General features: G+C 38.9%; 1 protein-coding gene across 10 annotated transcripts in view; it reads right to left on the bottom strand.

Moving 5' to 3' along the window:
- The window catches only part of OTUD7A (OTU deubiquitinase 7A), a 109042-nt gene that overhangs the window by 49034 nt on the left and 46154 nt on the right, over window positions 1-13854 (bottom strand). For 8 of the 10 annotated variants that reach the window (XM_077185699.1, XM_077185693.1, XM_077185698.1 and 5 more), the window contains one exon: window positions 3181-3313. The gene's annotated coding sequence lies outside the window, so the exon portion shown is untranslated. Of the gene's footprint in view, window positions 1-3180; window positions 3314-7116; window positions 7223-13482; window positions 13700-13854 lie in introns of those variants that run through there. The other 2 variants (XM_077185697.1, XM_054642127.2) reach the window with 2 other exon arrangements.

The following is a 13854-nucleotide window of genomic DNA, read 5'->3' as shown; positions in this document are numbered from 1 at the left end:
AAAGCCTCAGGAAGACAGAATGACTAAGCTGCAACTAAGATCTTTCACTTTCCTCATTTTCAAAGAAAGGATGAAATAAGCACTATCAGTAAGAGGCACAGTCTTGGTGCTCTGGGAAACCAATGGAGGGAGACACCCAGCAATTGCATTAAACCAGTTCCCCCAGGCTCTTTTTATGTCCCTGCAGTGTGACAGAGCTCAGGGCCTGTTGAACATCCCTGCTGGCTCTCAGCAGCTCTGCCAAGGCACACAGGTGCAGCCAACTCCCAGGTGCAATGTTCCTGCTGCCTGACTGCCTGGGAAGGCAGAAAGACCCTCTTTGTGCACAATTTGAGGTTCTGAAAGTAATTCTTTCTGAAAGGTCACAATTGTAGGAAGTGCCATAATTCTACAATCTTAACAGTATTACGGAATTAAACCACCCTTTATTAGGTTAAACTATTAAGCAGAAATCTATAATTAAACAATCAATTTCAGTGGAGAAGATTTGTTTAGGAGAACAGCAGCTTTAAGGGAAGTGGTAGTTAATGCAGGCTACATAAGAAAGTGGAGATGGTATTTTTTCTGCTAACTGGATTAAAAGGCATTAGTTGAAGAAGCCAAATCGATGATAATTACCTAAAGAAAAGGTTACTGTGAACTAGACCTGATGGCAAAGTGGGGAATTTATATGTTAAAATGTGGACTCTCAAAACACAGTAAAATTACAAGACAGCATTTGGTGAGGGGTATCTACCTTCTCAAGTCTAAAATATCAGTTTGGAACAAAAGGAGACCAACAAAAAAGACAAAAAGTAAAAGTTCAAATCAGACATCATTACTAAGGTTTAATCTACACAATGGAACTCAGGAAAATTAACCCAATTAATTTGATTGGATTTGTCTATATCCATTCCTTTGCAAACACTTTCATTTGTGAATAAAATGCTGGCCTTAATTTGGTTTGGCTCATCTTGCCTTCGAAGTGAGTTAAACTGAATTCACTGGAGACCATTTTAATTATGAATAGATAGTGCACACAGGGACTTGGTGGCACTTAAGCTGCCCTCTTTAAATTCCTGCATTTAGTTGATTTGCATCAATTTTCCCTGGTATCTTGTGTAGACAATCCTGAACATTTTCCACACCATTAGAGGTGGAAAAAACAGAGAAAGAAAGAAAGAAGCTTTGCTGAAGAATCCTCAGCTCTGTGGGAACCATCAAAGAACAGCTGTCCAAGAGAACTGTTCAAGTACATCAAGTCTAGTTCTAGGATAAATACCATCAAGGTTCAGGGACCAACTAGGAAGTATTTTGAAAATGCAGGTACATTGCAATTTTCAGAAATGCTACTTAAAGTGTCTACTATTTGCTTACATATTTGAATTATTTCAAGATAGGGCTATAATGAAGGACACAACTAAAGTATCTTTAGATGTGATTTTTACAACTGTATTTTCATGGACCTTCAGAGGTTTTCATAACACCATTTTTCCTACTTAAGAGTGATTACCTTCTCAGAAGGAAAAAATGTCACAGATAAACAAGTCCATAGAAACAGGAGTCCTGAACTGGAATAAACCAAGCAAGAGACAGTCTTTTCAGGTAAGGATCTCCTACACCCCCGCTTCAGTATTTTTGCAGGACAAAACACCACCTATAGTATTTTTTTTCCAAACAAGAAAACATGATATAGATAACAAGATAAAACAAGATATGAATGAATGTATGAATGTATGTATGAATGAATGTAAGTCAATTACTATGTTGCTCTTATTTTATTCACAAGGGCCCTCATAGTGTGGTAACTGTATTCTAACAAAGCAGCTGTGTAAAGGATAAATAAGCCACTGATAAAGCCGAAATTTCTCTGAAACAAATACCTTGATTTTAAAACCAATTCAAGTATTAATTATTCTTTCATCTATGAGAGTGATAAAGAAGTAGGCAGCATTATACTGCACTGAAAAAATGACAATTAGGTTTTCAGATGATAATCTGAGGCCTCTTATTAAACACAGTTTCATTAAGTAACATATATCTCCTTTAGTAGAATATATCTTCAAAGAAGCAACATGAACAAACTAGATTACTTCCTCATTTGGAATTTTTTCCTTTTTTTTTCCCCCATCATTTTCCTTTTTTTTTCCCCCATCATTTTCCTTTTTTACAAATTGGTCCTGATACAGCAAGAAGATCTTCTACCTAAATACTGAATATTTTTCTCCAAATGCCATCCTTTTTTTAACATAGAAGCTATGCTGGCCAAAACTCTAATCTGAACACAGCCTTCTCTCTCAAAACATCTATCATGTACTCTGCCTGCATAAAATTAACTTCAGTGCATGAAAAGCAAGCATTCTGAGCAGCCATTTTTGGATATCTATAACGTGGAGTTTAATTACTTTTTTCCAAGTCGGCCTTGCATGAGGAGTGACCCACTCGGGCCTGTGGGCACCACAAGCAGCCTTCAGCTCCACAGCCACCACCAGCAGCTGAACCCCTCGCAGTTCTGCTTTCTGAGCTCTTTACCCCCCTGTTTCTCCACTGCGACGTCTGAAATCAATCGTCATAGCAACAGGAGGCTGAGCCTTCATTTGCACGGCAGATCAGCGTCCCGATCAGCCGCTGTCAGCGGGGCCTGACCCCGCTGCGCGGAGTCCGCTCCTGAGGGGACAGCCAGGTGACACCGGAGCGGCGGGCGCAGCCCAAGCCCTGCCCTGAGGGGACAGCCGGGTGACACCGGAGCGGCGGGCTCAGCCCAAGCCCTGCCCTGAGGGGACAGCCGGGTGACACCGGAGCGGCGGGCGCAGCCCAAGCCCTGCCCTGAGGGGACAGCCAGGTGACACCGGAGCGGCGGGCGCAGCCCAAGCCCTGCCCTGAGGGGACAGCCGGGTGACACCGGAGCGGCGGGCTCAGCCCAAGCCCTGCCCTGAGGGGACAGCCGGGTGACACCGGAGCGGCGGGCTCAGCCCAAGCCCTGCCCTGAGGGGACAGCCGGGTGACACCCAGCTAACACCGGAGCCGCGGGCTCAGCCCAAGCCCTGCCGGCGCTCCCCGCCTGCTCTGGTGCCGCTCAAGAACCACGAGCGGCTGCAGCAAAGCTGCCCTGCCCAGATTAGCGCTCCTGGGTCCCGAGCTGTAAATAGACACACACAGCTGATTAAAGCTACCATTAAACAAGTGGTTAATTTGACTTACAATAGACTTTAAATAAGAGTTCCTTGAGGCAGGTGTTGGATGGGTGTTATGCTGTTGGGTTTTGGTGAGGAAAAGAATCCATTTTTGCCACAGTAGAAGGTATGAATAAGCAAAATTTTGTCCCCTGAGAAATCTGGAAGAAAAAAGAACAGTAGTATATTAATCATTACACTTCTGCTTTGAATATTATTTGAATTATTATTTGAATTCTTATTTGAATAATAATTATTATTCTATTATTACTTGAATAATAATAACTGCCAAAATAGTCTTTACCTTTGACCTTAGAAGCCTAATGGATATTTCTCTTAATACAGATAAATTACCACATACAGTAATTTGCATTAAGAATGCAAAATTCTTGGGCACAACCCAGACAATTAATAAAAAAAGAATTATGAATGTACAAAAATATCCTTACGGCTCTCCTACATGAAAATGGCAACTTGCATTTGGAATTTCTTTTAAGACTTCTTTGTCCTAAGACTCATCAAATACAGCTTTGAAAGTTTTCTTCTCTTAAGCTTCCAAAATCTGAAGCAATGAACTAATGAAGAGATATCCAGCAGACTCAAGCCACTCTTTTGATGAAAATAAAGAGACAAGCACATGAAGAAGGAAGGAATACCATTTCATAGGGTCTATTTATTTTTAAAAGATACAGCAGTTCCCTTTCCATATAATCTACTCCCATCTCCCAAGAATAAATCCTGCGGTTTGCAAATGCAGAATGCGATTACTATAAGCTTCACCTTATTATTCTAAAAGGCATTTACAATCAGTTTTATTGTTTCTGGTTTTTTAATCCATTCACAAAATTCATACAGTTGTAACTGGGCTCAACCCCACTAAAATCAGGATTTAACAGCCCAAATCTTTTTATGATGGAAAACATTCCTTCTGATAATGCTTTTAAAACAGGCAAAACTATAAAAAGGTCCACAATGTTATGAGTTTTTGAGAATTAGGATATGAAAACAGAACATAACATTATTTCTTGCTATTTCCTAAAATACATACACAAGTAACCAAATCTCAGTAGATAATAGTTCCTATGCAAAAACTCTCAAATGTCTGTGTGACAGCTCAGCTGTAACATGAGTTAAGTACCTCAATTAACAAGTATTAACTTACCCAACTCTTAACTCAGGTGCATGTGAACTAACATACAGGAGTTAATAAGAGTCCTACTGTTTTGTTTTTTTCCCTTCACTATGGCATATTTTCAGGCAAGAAACATAAATATGACCAAAGTATTATCTTCAATTCTTTTTTGGAAATCACTTATGGATGTAGCACACCACAGATACCCTCACACTGAAGTAGATTATGTCAAAGTTTGTAACATCATAAAAAGCTTAATTCCATACATTGCAAAGGAAATGCAGTCAAACCACATTCGCCTGTGACCCACTCTTTATCACCCTCAGGGAACTTAAAAATAACTGTAAAACCCTCAACTTACAGAAGCAACTTTAAATAACTCTTAACACTTTGAAGAGTACTTGGACCGCAGGGGACAGAAATAATCATCAAGTGTGAATATGCCTCCACATTTCCAGCTATACAATATTCACAAACTGAAATATCCACACTAAGAAACTCCCCTTAGCTTCGGGTAATAACTAAAAACTCTGATATCCAGCCCTCAAAACTGAATGATGATGCTTCTGCTAAGGGGTTTGTAACTGTTATCATTGCCCTGGAAATAAACAAGCAAAGTCGATTCCTTTTTTCAACACATGTTAACAAACAGTGATCAAAACATTTTTATAGCTTTGTTCAACACATCTGCTGCACAGAGTAATAAACACTTTCCAACACTCAGGCAACTTCTGTTCAAAGAGGACTCAACTTATGTACTTGCAGTAATTTTATTTTATTATATCACAATTTAACATTTAAAATTAAAAAAAATATTTCATTTAGCTTGCAGTTGTAAATAAGTTATCTAAAATATTACCCTGGATACTGTAATGATCAGGACACAAAGACATAGCACACATACTCAAAACCCTTTTCAGCCCTTCTCACACGTGCATTGGAGCTTCAGCAGTTTAAGATCAACCCTAAATACTGCTTACCCTGCTGTATTCCCCTGTAAAGTGGACCAAGAAACCAAAGAATTCTCCCTATACGACCCCAACTTGGTCTGTGACAAACTACATGAAGATATAAAAGCTCAGAATAAAATTATCATGAGATATGAAAAGGTTCAGGATGGAATTTCAATTGCAATTCTGTCATCATTCTGAGCACAAATTTTGAATTTATCTTTTTACCTTTGCATGGTCCCTGCAACAGCTTCTGTGTGAAGTTAGCACAGAAAATGAAACGCAGACTGAAGATGCTACATACATATTGCAAACCAACAACTCCATCTCCAACAGGTCTTTTGAAGGTAAGAGTCTGAGACAGAATCAACTGAGGCCAGAGATCAGAGATGTTCTCTGTTAAGAATGAATAGCCACATTAACTCTCATTTTCCCCCTTTTTTATCTGACATTTCAAAGCAGTCACTAACAAAGAGCTGAAGAAGCTTTCTCCACTCAGTTTCTAGAAATACCTCAATTCTCTCCCAAGACTCTCATGCACTGCTTGTTCTGAACTCAAAAGGGGTTCCATTTTCCACTTCTGACACAGGCTTCAGATACTTCCTACAATTTTCTCAGCAGCTTTGGATCAGCTGCACAGTGCTGAAAACCTCTGGCCATGCTCTGTTAAATGTGGATCGGCATCTCCCCAAGCATGAGCACATCTCAAGTGTGTGCTTGCTTCCATTATTTCTGTTACATACATGAACACTGAACTAGCTGTAAGTCCAGACATAAATCATCCCCTTCTGTAGCATCAGCTTTGTGCTTCGGTTCTGTCAAGACTTGGCTTCTTCAGTGCAACTTCTACATTCTGTACAAGGCCTTGCCCACTGCTCATTGGTTCTTTGCAATTATTTAATTTAGCTCAAGCGACACATGAGGGAAATTTATCTCTAATAAGAGGGAAGTAATAACATTCAAGAAATAATAACAAGACCACCAAGGGGCTTCCATGATAAAGATGGCCACTATTGGTACTGGTCTTCTTAAGGACAAAGGACAAGTACCAAAGAAATGATAATTCTATTCTAGCCATGGAACTGTGTCTATCTGTGTCCTGCAGATGTCTGTGTTGAAAACTATGGGGGGGAAGGATGCAAAATTTGACACATAGCATCTGTCTACAGCTCAGCTACAGAAGATTCATGACTAGCTAATGTTTCATGTTCTTGCAGATCTGTGACAGTTGTCATTCCCCAGAGTAAGGCAGCACCTCAATGATCTATCTAACTTTTCAAAGACAAATTCTTGAACACAGTCTGAAGTGCTGGCACAAATTCAGTTTCTTTTTTTTTCTGAACCTTCATCACTTGAAATCTTTTTATAATCACTGCATGAGAAACACTTATTGCTTTATCTATGTCCTAAGTATGTATGTCCGTCACAGGTAACTGATGAAGGAAAGGATTTCTCCTCCTGCTAGAAAAGTCTTACTGTGACCAGTGTTCTTGCATGTGAACACATTTCTCCCCTTCCCAGCTTATGCCAGTTTGACTCAGAAAATGTGTGCAGTGGATTGAGTTGACAGGGATATGAAGGCAGAAGCTTAAAGGACATCAAAAGTGTTAGCAAAATGAGCTCTGTATAAATAGTCTTACTGATACAAGTCTCCAAGCATCCTTTGTCTTCTTGTACACAGAGATTAGAGGAAAGCTCAAATGCTTAATTGTATGTCAAGTGCACTGTCAGCGATTAAGGGTTCAGTATAGTCTTTAAAAATGGAGTCTGGAGCACATCCCTGCCTTTATGGAGACAATTCAACTGCTGTTTTAAACACAAGGCTTGACTGTCTGTTACTCTGCACGTGACATTGTTCTTTAAATCAAGGCAAAACACATACCGGTGATTTTTTTCACATTCCTCTTAAAAATACTGATCCTCTCAATTGGTAAATCCCACAGCTTCAGTGACAGACTGATGAGAAAGTTCTCTCTCTTACAGGTACCCTAAAAAATAGCAGCAGGATTGAACGTCTGAAATTCAGATTATGTGCAAAAATCAAGTCCTTGTAAGTCCTTAGGTGCACGTAAGTTAGAAAGAATAGCAAGCTATGAGCAGGCATTTGTGTAATGTGCTGGAATTCAGCAGAAGCTGGAATATCAGCTCAGTGTGTGCTGAGCTAAATGATCTCCAGCAGGGAAGAACACACACACACACACCATGCAGCAAAACAGAACTGGGGAATTTCCCCCCAACCCTGAGACTCCCACCCTTGTTTCTGTGAAACATGATGTTCCTCAGTTACTGCATTCAGTTTAGAAAATGAAACTAAGAAGAATAGAAGACTTAATTCCCTTTAATCCTAAAAAACCCCTATCATTTAATATAATCTCCAAGATTTTAAAACAGATAGAGATACAAACGAGGAAATAAAGATTTGAGACATGGCATCTAGAATGATTCATTTCACAACATTTTGAAGATTTAGAATATAAGTATAGCAACTGTGTGTTTCACTTAGACTACATAAGTAATTGAAAAGTCCTGCAGTAGGAAACTCATTCGTGAAATGAATGTAAAATTACCTAGTATTAAGAATGGTTGTTCATGAAAAATTAAAAAAACATGCCCTAAACAGTAAAAAAAAATTCCTTTCATTTAGTCAAATCAATTTGGTTACACAGACTTAGCTTTCTCCAGCCATAAATAAGCTGTAACTACCTCTACAGTTATGATTTTTCCTGTAATTCAGGCAATATGAAAAATAATAATTAATAGGAAATACTCAGCCTAAACAAGGAGAACTAAGAGCTGATGAAACAAGGGAAGTGTTATAAGGAAACATGCACCAGAATTGTACACACAAAAGAAAGCAAGAGAAACTAACAGATATTCCAAGTTTGATGTTAAAATAGCCTAATTTCTGACCAAGTTCAACAGGATGGATATTCAGCATCTCTAAGAAGTAGCCCATTAGTTCTAATTGCCACTGTCATCATCATCTATTATTGCATTCTATGGAAAAGCAGGACATGGAATTAAATAGCACTGTACCAACTAGGAAATTCATAATGCCAGGAAAAAACATATGGAAAAGGCTATTGATTGCAAAATAGAGCCAGGGGTGGGGGAATAAAACCCTTCACCACATTGAATATTAATGTCTACCGGCAACAGCTAAAAAAACCAAAAAACCTGTGCCTGCATTTTTCAATTTATGTACCAAATACACATATGAAAAGAACACCTGTAAAACTAAATGAAGAACAATCTCTTCTGAAACAAACAGCTCATCATGAACTCCCAGACCAAGGCCAACTCCCAGATCAATGGACCAAGCTACCCCAGGGATAACAGCGCAATCTCCCCCGAGAGTCCGTATCGACGGGGAGGTTTACGACCTCGATGTTGGAGGAAAATACAAAAGAATTTGCAGTTTCCTTGAGCCTTAGCTGACAAACGTGATGACAACCTCACTCTAAGGAATTAGGATATATTTGTAAAGCTTACTGCAAGCTTCAGCATATAAATATCTTTCAATTTAATCTGCTGCAGAGAAAAATATTGATATATTTTTAAAACATCTGAAATTGGATTCTGAAAGGATTTCAGAAATACCTGTATTTTCCCTTGAACTTTGTCATAAAAGCCATGGAGAGTTGACAGATATATTTTAAAAAATCCTTTAAGCTATCAAAAAAACTATTCTCTTTCATACATTTAAATTTTTTTCTTTTTAATTTTAAAGACATTGATCAAACTCTCCTGCTTTGATGCTGATCAGAAGCCAGATGCATAGCAGAGCTGATTGGGAGTTGTTACTGATTATTTTTAGAAACAAATGTTTCAGCACTTTGGACAATACCCACTGTCAGTTTATTAGAAATTATTCAAAAACTCATGGCAGAAAATGGCTCTGCCTGACTAGCAGGGCTGCTTATTAGCCAGAAATTCAAGGAGGAGAGAGAGAATTGTGGTACTGTTGGTTCAGAATAAAAAGTTGTGCATGTGGAACAGGAATGATTTCAATGAAGATCTTTAAGTTCATTTAGGTTTTATATGAAACAGAAATAGCTGTGTGGGAGGGAGGGAAAGAGAGAAAATTACAATTATATGCAGGGAGTTGGTCCCACAACAACAGATCAGTAGTGTTTGGAAGACACATGCTCAACAGACAGACAAGACTATAAAGCACACAAAAGGAATTTTAAAAAACCCCAACAAACCCCACCAAAAACAAATAAGCAAAACAAAGCCCCCAAAAACAAAATAAAGCCCTCCAGCCCCCCAAAACAAAGAACCCAACCAAGAAAAAAAACCCAACAAAAAACAAACAAACAAAAAAACCAAACCCAACCAAACCAAAAAACAAAAGAGTTGGCTTGAAACCATGTTCTTCCATGGCAAAAAACCCAACTATGTGAGCTTTTCACATTGGTGGCTTAAGGAGTGACCAACCACAGTGTAAGAAGCAGAACTCCCATTTCCCCTGCTTAGCTTTGCAGAAAGCCATTTAAAAAAATGATGGCTTTATTTTTTATGTCAGTGACTTTGCACTAAACCAGTCAGGCAGGCAGTGTGTGCTGCTGTGATGGTTTAACCCCAGCCAACAGCCCAGCCCCAAGCAGCTCCTTGGCCTCTCCCCCTCCAGCAGGACCAGCATGAGAACTGGTAAAGGTAAAAGCTGAAAAACTCCTGGGTTGAGATGAAGATAGTTTGGCAGGGAGAGCAAAGCAAAACAAGGAATCGATTCAGTGCTTCCCATGGTTGGGCAGGTGTTCAGCCATCCCCAGGAGAGCAGGGCCCCAGCACACAGAATGGTGGCTGGGGGAAACAAACACTGCCACTCCAAATGTCCCCTCTTCCTCCTTCTTCCCTTCTGTCACAGGGTCTGGAACATCCCTGTGGTCAGAGGGAGTCACCTGTCCTAGCTGTGTGTCCTCACAACCTCCTGTGCACCCCCAGATCCCTCCCCAGCCTAGAAGTAGGAAAAGCAGTAAAGACCTCGGCTCTGTGCGAGCTCCACCCAGCAATGACAAAAACATCTCTATATCATCAACCCTGTGTTCAGCACAAATCCAAAACACAGCCCCATACCCGACAGTGTGAAAAAAATTAACTCTAGCCCAGCCAAAACCAGCAGACACACAATATTGACTCACTTAAGTCAGCTTTTCTCTTATGTACAAATGTTTGGGAAAAACCTCTTGCTTTTCTGTTTGCTGAAGCAGTGAATTACCCAGCAGTGTTCTCCATTTCATGACAGACAGAATGAGCTCATTTCTTGAAGCTACAGTCAGTACACACTGAAAAGCAAACTATCTGTGGGGAGTTCATGATACTTGAAATGTAAAATGGTACAAGCTGAACTTTACCCAGTTGATAATAATTTGATTTTTTCAAACACTAGTTTCAAAGTAAAAGTGGTATGTCCAGAAAAGAAGAAGGTCACCACCATCTAACAGTCTAAATATTTAAACTTGGATCAGAACTAAACTCATGCCACTAGTATATGTGTTTTAATTAATATAGAAACGGATCTGCTTATGTGCATTGTAATATATGCAACTCAGAAACTACACAGCAACTACTATTTTCTTATGTGTAACAAAAATATTTTCTGTGATGATGATCTCTACAGATTGGAGACTTTAAATAAAAGGAAGAAAAAAAATACCACTTCCATAAATAGATTTCATCCAAAAGAAATTTAGTTGCAAAGAACTTCTTGGGCAACTTCAAATAGTCCTGAATCTGACTGGTTAATTTTTACACAGCTTATGTGACTGAATAGCTACTCCACATATACAAATCCACATCTTCTTGATTAAATTAGTCTGTCAGTCTCCCGAAGTAAAGCCACAGCCAAATGGCCCAAAGTTATACAAACCATCTCCAGCAGGAGGTTGAAAATCTGGCTCTATACCTTCTCTGTAATTCAAATGATAGAACTTAAGCTCTCAAACAGAAAGACATTCAGAAAATTTATATTATAATGCAATTGGTACTTAGAGATAAGCAGTACATGTTCCCATAATACTCTACCTCTGGAAAGTCAGACACTTAATAGAATGTCACTCCAGCCAGTTCACCCCTGAAAGCTGACCTTGGAAATCTTCCTGTCCTATCAGGCATTCTACAAACCACTACAAGAATTTACAAAGGGACAGATTTGCTCACATTGTTCCCAATTCTTTCCATGAACTAATCCATCTGTTAAACACTGAAATGAGGGCACACACATCTATGGGACCAAAGGTTTCAGCAAGAGCCTTTTTTTCCATGTGGAGACAAAAAGGTAAGGACTGAAGCTGTAGTGTATCAGGTTTCTTACTGGAGAAACCTGGCTGAGAAAATACCTGAACTGCTGGAACTATATCACTTTGGCTTGCTAACATGGAACAGCTGCAGTGAAGGAATGTTTGCAATGGAAAGATTGTAGAAAGGTGAACAGATTCACCATGCCTTGGCTGAGCAGGAAAAATGGCCAGCATGGACAGCATGTGCTGCTCTAAAGAGTGCTGATGTGCTAAGGAAGAGCAGGGAGGAACTGCAGTCTTTTTCCTTCTCCTGCATCTGTATTTTAAACAGCCTGAAAAAAAAACCACTGAAAACTTTTTCAGCTCCCTGCTCATTGTAGGTAGAGGCATAGAGATGAGGTTAGCTTTTATAGTACTTTTGCTCTCCCTTCTAGGCCTTGGAAACTTTCTCCTGGGCATTACTAAGCTGGCTATGATGTCAAACAGCACAATGTATATACCATGTACTCTGAAGACAAATAAAGAGTAACACTAAAGCTTTATACATCATTTGCAATGTGCCACAGCGCTTCAGTGAAGATAAAATATCCAGTATTCTTGCAGAAGGCCTTAAAAATAGAAAAAAATAGTCTTGTGATTGTGAAAGCTAGGAATAAAATTAATTACAATAGTACATCAGAAGCTTAACTAACAAGCATAAGCATGATAAGCCACATACAGTCCTGTGATGTTCCAAATTTATAAATAGCTCCAATATTTTTCAGAAATAGAAGGCAGATCTCACTGCCGAAGGTGCCAATCTCTTCAGTTTTATCTGGACCCTTCTATCTACTTTTGGCTAACACACAAGGATCAGCATGCTTCAAGGCACACTTAAAATCTATGAATTCACAGAATGAATAATCCAGCTCCATGTGTAGAAAATTTATTTGGGAAATCCTAAAAGCTTTGCAGGAAATTGTTCTGCAAGCAGCAGAGAGAAAGAAGCAACATTTTCTTTGGATTTTTGTCCTTTAATACCCTAAACTTGTGCAGCCACCAGCACATCCCAGAGTTAGCCCAGACACGTGCATGCACTTCTGTCTAACAGTGTAAAAAAGAAGTACCATGCTAATTTCAGGCATTTTTCTCCTTCACCAGCCAAACTTTCCCAAAAGAGACAATTGGCTTCCTCTTGGGGGGCACCTCCTCTCAGTGATGCTTTAATTGTCACAAGAATGAAAATTGTATCTAATTGTCTCATCAGAGTATTGAGCAATCCAGCAGATGCTTTCAGAATTAATGAAAAAAATATTAAAATTATTTCTTGTATGCAGTAAAATCTCTTAACAATTGCTGAAAAGAGTGTAAATCTCTCTTAATTTCTGCATAAAGGGAAAGATCATTCCCTCACAAAATAAAATACCTCACCATAAAAATTTATCCAATTACTCACAGAACTTTTCAACCAAGACATTTTAATAAGACATCCTTTTAATCCCTGCCCATTTGATAAGACATTTGGTAGTTTATTATACCAGCAGTGCACAATTCATTTTTGTAACACAGCAATAATAAATAACACAAATTAAACAGTCAAATCTCAGCCTCCAGTGAAACAATATTTGGAATATAATTACATGCAGTACACATTTTGCAAAGGATGTAGACTCAGTTTCAAATTTAGCGAAATGTGACCAGGAAATAAGAATCTGGAACTTCACCACAGTGTTTGTTTGACCCTTTTCAGCCTTGAAATTTACCATTTGCCAAATGTTGTTTCAGTTTACAAGAGTGTTAAGGCTCCTCTAGTCCTCTGTAAAGAATTGACAGCTCCACGAAGAGATGCTTTTAGAATCTTGCTGGTCTAATTTATGCTGTAACTTATTTTAGTTACTCAAAATCTTATTCTCTCTGGGTAACGTTTCCAAATATTCTAAACATCCTTGTGAAACAAATGATGTCAGTTTTTCATGCTTTAAATGTACAGAGGTAGCTCAGAAGAAATGTGAGAGGAGATGACTTACTTGGAAACAAGGTATTCCCTGTCTTCTCTATGAACTGGCTCTTCCTTCTTTTAGCAATACAAACAGTGCCAGCTTCCCCAGCCATGTGCTCTCTGCCCTTATATACATTAAAAACCAGTGAGAGATCAGGTATGGATAGCTTTTGTCTAATTTACTGAAATCCTTTCTGGCTTTGCAGGAGAGGTAATTCAAAAACACATTAATCTACTGATAAAATGACTCTGAACTTAGGCTGGACCATAATTTAGTTGTGCAACGCTTAAACTCTACGACAGAACACATGCAGCATCTAGAACAAATAGACATACTTATTTTGAACCATTCTGATTATAAAGTTTAACACATTAGAAATTAAAGAGTTTCTAATGACCT

Source organism: Agelaius phoeniceus, chromosome 13 (assembly GCF_051311805.1).
Source record: "Agelaius phoeniceus isolate bAgePho1 chromosome 13, bAgePho1.hap1, whole genome shotgun sequence".
Classification (NCBI taxonomy): Eukaryota; Metazoa; Chordata; class Aves; order Passeriformes; family Icteridae; genus Agelaius; species Agelaius phoeniceus.
Note: the sequence above shows the minus strand (reverse complement) of the source record. Positions and strands in the feature narration are given on the sequence as shown.